Here is an 8,382-nt window from a genome sequence, read left to right as displayed (position 1 = left end):
GCCCCCGGGTGTGTTTGCCCAGGTCGTGCGCTGCCTGCAGAAGCCCTCCTCATGTTGGAGGTGAATGTCGCCCCCAAAAGTGCCATGTTCTCAACTTGCACAGCCATCTTTGGGGGCCCTAAATCAAAGGTCAGCTGTTAAGTGGATTTGCATTTTTATATCAACACAGTTACAGAGCATCTCCTGTGTACATGGCTAGAATTTTATTCTTGCCCTGGAGTTTCCCATATGATGTATGGAAGGTGAAATGAAATGAAGAGAGAAAAATATAACATAGCATATGCTAAGTGTCACATGAGTGGTGCAGAAAAGTCTTCTGAGAAACTCTAGTCCCATTAGATGCTTTGTGAACTGTCCCAGAGTGCATTAAGCTGGGGAAACACTCATGGGGGCCCCTTCCTTGGAGATTCTCTGTGCATATTAGCCTATGAAGGCTGGGGGGTGTCTGCTGCAATGTAATCTGCAGACCTTTTGTTAATGCCAAGTTCCCCATTTATTTGAACATGGAACACATTTTTGTATAAAACCAATGAAACATTCCAAGAAAATGGGGAGATGCTGTTGTAGAGGATACACACTGAGGATTTAAGGATGGAAGAAATCAACCTGGGCTGGAATCATTGTTCTAGGGAAGCATTTCAGGGAAGCAAAGGAAAAGCAGCTCAGCCTCCCGAGATCGGCAACAGTCAGATGAGCAGAGCCAGGGAGGGAAGAGAATGCTCGAGAACCATGACAGCAAGGAACACACACACAAACACACACACACACACATGCGCACAATACATGCACACACACACACACACATACACAGACATAAACACACATGCACACACATACACAGGCACACACATACACATACAGACACACGGGCACACACATGCACACACATACACATACAGACACAGGCACATACACACACATACACAGACACACATGCATATACACACATACACGTACACACAGACACATACACATATACACATATACACACACGTACATACACACAGAGACACACAGGAACACACAGGCATACATACACTACTGTACCACAAGGGGTTTCAGTGTCCTGGCTGCCAGTGAAGAGTTGTGTTGAGGTTGCCTGGAAGATCCCATCAGCCTGTATCATTGTATCATCTTAGGTCCTGGAATAATCATCTTAGAGGGAACCTAGTCTTAATGGTGGTAGAATTGCTATTAAACTTAGGTTTCCAAAATATCTTACTCTTAAAAACAAATCAACAGGTTGATCATGTGACAAAATGGCACAAGTTCTTATTTTTTACCCATTTCTTCTGGTATTTTTAAAGTTACCCACAGTGAATAAACTGGCATTGCTTAGTCTATTATACAGAAAAGAAGTATTCCCCTCCCTATTACCCCTTTGATTGGTTACACTCATTAGGAATCACTTTGGATAACTCTGTAGAAAAATAGGTAAGATTAAGAACTTTATTTCCATTATACCTTTAGGCAAGGCAGAGATTTTGTGAGGCTTTTAAAGGTAAGGATAAAACAATGAAATGTATGTTACCAGAAGGTGTGGAGAAAAGGGAACCCTTCTGCATTGTTGGTGGGAATGTAAGTTGGTGCAGCCACTATGGAGAACAGTATGGAGGTTCCTAAAAAAACTAAAAATAGAGTTGCCATATGATCTAACAATCCCACTCCTGGGCATATATCCAGACAAAACTATAATTTGAAAAGATATATGCACACCTATGTTCATAGCAGCACTATTTACAATAGCCAAGACAGGGAAACAACCTAAATGTCCATCAACAGATGAATGGATAAAGAAGATGTGGTACATATACACAACGGAATATTACTCAGCCATAAAAGTGAGTGAAATAATGCCATTTGCAGCAACATGGATGGACCTAGAGATTATCATATTAAGTGAGGTAAGACTGCCAGAGAAAGACAAATACCATATGGTACCACTTATATGTGGAACCTAAAATACGACACAAATTAACATATCCATGAAACAGAAACAGACTCACAGACATAGAGAACAGAGTTGTGGTTGACAAGGGGGAAGGGGAGGGATAGAGTGGGAGTTTGGGATTAGCAGATGCAAACTATTATATATAGAATGGATAAACAACAAGGTCTTACTGTATAGCACGGGGAACTATATTCAATATCCTGTAATAAGCCATAATGGAAAAGAAAAAAAATGTCAAAAAAAGAAATATATGTTACCAAACTGAACACAGTTATATCAATACTTTATCATTTAGAACAATGATTCTCAACTGGAGACAATTTTGCCCCCCAGGGGACATTTAGTAATAACTGGAGACATTTTTGGATGTAACAGCTTGGGAGAGGGGTGCTACTGGCATCTAGCAGGTAGAGGCAGGGATGTTGGTAAACATTCTATGTTAATAGTGCCAAGGTGAAAAAACTCTGATTTCCAGATACAGACAGGGTGGCTCAAACCTGTCTTCTAGTTTCTCAAGTGAAATGTTTCATAGGTGTATGAACAGAGTTCTTGTTAAAAGAGGGCAAAAAATAAAAGTCACTGCATGAAGCTTCTCTAAATTTCATAGGGATAGAGTTGGTGGCATTCAGCTGATGGTAATGTAATCACCACTTCCGACTTCATTTTGGAGCACAGAGCTTAATTATACATGACAGCACCCGTGGTGAGAAAAGAAAATTGTCATGATGGTACAAGAAGACCACCTTGAAAAGTCCTGGAAAAGTTTTAACAACAAAAGTGGTAGCCAGTGGAAATCGAGGCAATTGACAGTCACCCTGTTCCTGAAACAGCTGAACCCTCCTGGAGGCAACTGCCATCAGCGTGCTGTGTCAAAAGGACCTTGTCAAGGAAAGGCTGTAATTGCCAACACGTTCCCTGGGAAGAGGGCGAGAGAAAGAGCTGAAAATTTCCATCATTCTGTGAATTGCTGAAACACAGAGCACAAAGGGGAGGTGGACTTGACAGCTTTTAAGCAAACAGCCGCTCTAGGTGAGCTGGGAATAGAGCGACCCTGCAGATGTTTGTTTGTTTTTAATTATTAATTTAATTAATTTATTTTTGGCTGCGTTGGGTCTTCGTTGCTGTGCGCAGGCTTTCTCTAGTTGCAGCGAGCGGGGGCTACTCTTTGTTGAGGTGCACAGGCTTCTCATTGCAGTGGCTTCTCTTGTTGCGGAGCACAGGCTCTAGGCGCACAGGCTTCAGTAGCTGTGGCACGTGGGTTCAGTAGTTGTGTCTTGTGGGCTCTAGAGCACAGGCTCAGTAGTTGTGGCGCACGGGCTTAGTTGCTCCGTGGCATATGGGATCTTCCTGGACCAGGGCTTGAACCCATGTCCCCTGCATTGGCAGGCGGATTCTTAACCACTGCGCCACCAGGAAAGCCCCCGTAGATGTTTAATGAGTCCATAAGAAGACACTTTGCTCCATCCCACTAGATGCAGACGATTTTCACTAACATCACTGACTAGGTGTGCAAATGTTTCTGAGTAAAATGTCTTGCCATTTCTCTTGGTTGCCTATAAATACATTGGAAAATGTACGCCTTTGTAGAATTCTAGTCTGCTAGAAATAGAAGGAGGTAAAGAAACGAATGGTGGGTACTGTTTACTCCTGCACAGGACAGAAGAGAGAAGATTCTGAAAACTGGTGAGTGCACAAAACATCCGGAATCATTCACAAAACATCAGTGAATGGTAGGTACCTTCCCTTTCTTCCTCTACACTGAAAACACCCCCAACTCAGAGTTGCCTCAGTGCTCTTCCAGTAGATGATAAAGGATGGTAGGAAAGAAACCGGGAATGGGAGAAACGTGTCTGGTGGGACAGAGTTCTGGGGAGAAGCACACTGCTGGGGAACATCCCAGAATGGTTTCCAGAGGCTGATTTCCAAGGTCTGAAGGCGAGTGGCCAGGGATGGGGGTACATATGTCCCAGCCGCCAGCAGGAGTGCAGCTCGGGCTAAATTAGAAAAGAGGACCCTTCCTCAAGAAGCTTTTCTGCTGTCTTCCAGAAAATTGTCATAATAATTACGCAATCTACAATGACTACTATGTCAGCTCCCCACCACTCGAGTTGTGCAAAGCACAATCTACAAAATCATAAAGAAGCAGCTTTGGTGAAAATAACAATGGTCATTAAAGCCTGAAATTTTGAAATTCAGTGGTCCTAGTTCGTCCCCAGTTAACAAGAGAAAGCTCTTTCTTCCCAGAACAAAGCCAGCAAACAGATTTAGGAGAAAGTGTGGAACTAGAAAACGCGTCATTTTTGCAGCTCCCATTTAAATAATTGATGTAGCCAAAGATCATCAATGAATGCTAAAACTACTAGGTGAAAGGTCATTGGAGAATAATATTTCCATGGTGCCTAAGTATCACCCTAGAAATTACTTGTTTTTTTGTTTTAAAGAACCAAACATGTCTTTTTCTTTTCTTTCTTTTTCTTTTCTTTTTTTTTTTTTTTGCGGTACGCGGGCCTCTCACTGTTTTGGCCTCTCCCGCTGCAGAGCACAGGCTCCGGACGCGCAGGCTCAGCGGCCATGGCTCAAGGGCCCAGCCGCTCCGCGGCATGTGGGATCTTCCAGGACCGGGGCACGAACCTGTGTCCCCTGCAACGGCAGGCGGACTCTCAAGCACTGCGCCACCAGGAACGCCCGTCTTTTTCTTTTTTCATTTAACTCCCCCAATATATTTTTACTTATTTGTACACTGTATTCATTTACCATTGTGCTAATGTATTTCTAAAACACACACACACAATACATCTAAAAGAGTGAGTTAGAATAAACAGAAAAAGGTACGAGGCAGGATCAAGATGGCAGAGTAGGAAGACCCTGAGCTCACCTCCTCCCATGGACACAACCAAAACCACGACTCCATAGAGAGCAGCTCTCTCTGAAGTCTAGGAGGACAGCTCTTCTGCAGCTAAGGATATAAAGACAAAAATCACATGGAGATGGGTAGGAGGGGCAGAGATGTGGTCTAGCTGGACCCACACCCCCGGTGAGGGGACCCACAGCAGGAGGGGAAATCACAAAGGCGAGGTCCTCCCTTAGGAGAAAGGTGTTCAAGCCCCACATTGGGCCCCCTGGCCCTGGAGACCTACACATGGAAGACGAGCCTGCATAACGCGTGGCTTTGAAAACTAGGGGTGCTTACATATGGGAGGGCCGCGGAGCTGTGGGAAACTGAGACTGCACTCTTTTTTTTAATCTTTCTTTAATTGAAGTATAGTTGTTTTATAATGTTGTGTTAATCTCTGCTATATAGCAAAGTGACTCAGTTATACATATATATACATTCTTTTTTATATTCTTTTCCAGTATGGTTTATCCCAAGATATTGAATATAGTTCCCTGTGCTCTACAGTAGGACCTTGTTGTTTATCCATCCTATAGATAATAGCTTGCATCTGCTCATCTCAAACTCCCACTCCATCCCTCCTCTGCCCCCTCCCCCTCGGCAACCACAAGTGTGTTCTCTGTGTCTGTGGAGACTCCACTCTTGAAGGTTTCACAGCCAAGTCCCAGTGCAGAGGCAGCGGGTTGAAAAGTGCCTGTCCATGTGTGAAAAAGTTTCGCTGACTACTTTTAGGGTGAGTGCCAAGGGGTCAAGGATCTGGTGGAACTTTTGCTAGGGACCGAATCACTGGTGGGTTCCCCCTCTACCTAGCTGGTGGGGTGCCACTTCTGGCTTTGGCCAGCTGCCTTGCCAGCACTGCGCGCCCCAGCATTCCCCTGTAGACTCGCCCAGGCTGCACCCCTCCAAAGAGGCTCCCCACTCCCACCACACTCAGAAGGCAGCCTTGGAAGCCACCAATGCCCTGATCACCCTGGTTTAGGCAGCATGACCCCTTCTTTGGTCTTTCCAGCCCCTTTTCCTGCTTTAAAATCTCTCTCGCGGTTATTACTTTCCAAATGTGCTCATGCTTTGTGTATGTAGATTTACTCTGTATATTACGTGTTGATTGCCTCTCTTGCCTTATTAGAACGGAAGCTCTGTGATGCTACCCTCGTGGAAGCGTGATGGTGCGCCATAAGTTGCGTAGCGTTTGCTGAATGAAAGAGCTCATTATGCATTCATGGAAGGACCGTGGGCCTGATGGTGTTAGGACAATAGGAAGATGGATAAAATGCAGCCTTTGCTCCTTGCAGACAGGGTCCACATGCCTCCCTGCCTCTGCTCCCAGCACTGTTCTCACAATCATTATCTCACAAACACAGACCTTTTGTTTTTATTCCCCTTTCCCTTTTCTCATATTCTAGTGTTGTTGTTGTTTTTTCTGCCTCAACTCTCTCACCCAATTATTGTAGGGAAATAGTTTTCCCTCCCTTAAAAAAACAATCACTCTGACTAATGAGCATAAAAGGCAGTACTAGTAATTACATATTTATTAACAGAAAGGCAAATTTGAAGAGAAAACCATAATAATAGTATTATCAGTTGTGAACATCTATTAAGTGTCTGTCATATGCCTGACTCTCTGCCAAGCAGTTTCTATGCGTGGCCTCGTTGAATCAGTACCAATAAGGAAACTATGCCAGCAAGAAGTAACCTGTCCTGGTCATAGAACTAATAATTGGTCTGAACCCATGTCACTCTGATACCAGAGCCAGAGCCATCCTGGGGGGTAACAGAGGCCGTGCTGTTGTGTCTGATGTAACCCACATGGGGCTTTCCTCCATCCCCTCCCCACGCTACCACCATTCATGTTCCTGCAGAGAGCTGCTCACACCCGACTTCAGCTCTTATCAAGTGAAATGTGAGGCATGTGTCTGGAAGGTGCAATCGGGTGTGATTTTCCACTCATTACCAGTGTCATTCATTGCAATTAGCGTAATAGAAGCAGGACCTTCATGTATTATTAGCATATCTTCTCACAAACCAGAGTTCAAAACCAGCATCTGCTACTTACTAGCGCTATAGAGTTGGGCAAATTATTATTATTGTTATTATTATTATTGACTGTGCCGTGGGGCTTGTGGGATCTTAGTTCCCTGACTAGGGACTGAACCCGTGTCCTCAGCAGTGGAAGTGCAGAGTCTTAATCACCGGACCGCCAGGGAATTCCCTAGGGTCGGGCAAATTATTTAACCCTTCTGAACCGTAGGTTATGCATGTGTGATGTGGGGAGAACAGTTCCAGTGTTTCAGAGTAATGAGAATAACCACAGATGTGTCTGTAAGGTGCCTGGCACACAGAACAACACAGCTGCTCCGTGAGCTGTGTCACCGTCCACATCTCTCCTGTCCCATCCCCTGCCTCCCTTGATTCTAACTCTTCCGCTGGACCTTATATAGCATTTCAGCTATGTTATGTGTTACCTGTCATGGTTTGAATTAGTCATCTATGGCTGTGCAACAAACTACTCCAAACTTAGCAGCCTAAAGCAATAAACATCTATTATCTCCAGGTTTCTTTGGGTCAGGGATCTGGGCACAGCTTCCTGGGTTGGTTCTGGCTCAGCCTCCTGTTGAGATTGCAGTCAAGATGTCAGCTGACCTGCAGTCAACTCAAGGCTCAACTGGGGGAGAACCTGCCTCCGAGCTCACTCACGTGGCTGCTGACGTGTTTCAAGAGATCTGCTTCCAAGCTTTTCAAGTGGGTGTCTCTGCAGGGCTGTCTCAGGCCATGGCACTGGCTTCCCCCAGAGCAAGCCACCTAAGACAGAAGGGGACAAGACACCTAAGATGGAAGCCATGGTCTTTTTATAATTGAATCTCAGAGGTGACATCCCATGACTTTTGCTGCCTTTTTATTCCTTAGAAGCAAGTCAATAAATGCAGCCAACACTCAAGAGGAGGGAATAATACAAGAACCTCTATTGTATACAGAGACGTGGAGATCGTTGGGGCCATATGAAAGTCTGCCTACAATGTGGTTTAGTCTTACAGAGCTAGCCTGGGGATTGTGATGTGTCCAGTTGTATTTCATCACTTTCATAGGAAAGTTAGTCCTGTCTTTCTGTAAGAGACTCACACCCTTTGGGAACAAAAACACTGCTAAGCAGCTTAACCAGCTGTATCAGAAGAGCTTCAACATACCCCACGAAATAATAACAATCATGACTTCTTTTGCATAGTATCACAATACAACAGTGTTACAACTTATCACACCATGGCTACTTTCAATTCCCACTCTAAGCCTAGTTATACCTTTCCTCTGATCTGGTTTGTTTCTTAAGAACCTTTTCCCCTTTGGCTATCTCCCTGGTACATTTTCCACGTCCTCCTCTTTGGTCTACACACACACACACACACACACACACACACACACACACACACACTCCAGCTTCCTTCCTCAGGGAGCCCTAAAGATCAGGAAGGTAGTCATGGTGACATGTAAATACCACTCCCAGCCCACACTGAGAAGGCAACTTGTTTATTATTCCCAACTAAGC

The sequence above is a fragment of the Orcinus orca genome, chromosome 10 (assembly GCF_937001465.1).
Source record: "Orcinus orca chromosome 10, mOrcOrc1.1, whole genome shotgun sequence".
Taxonomy (NCBI): domain Eukaryota; kingdom Metazoa; phylum Chordata; class Mammalia; order Artiodactyla; family Delphinidae; genus Orcinus; species Orcinus orca.
Note: the sequence above shows the minus strand (reverse complement) of the source record.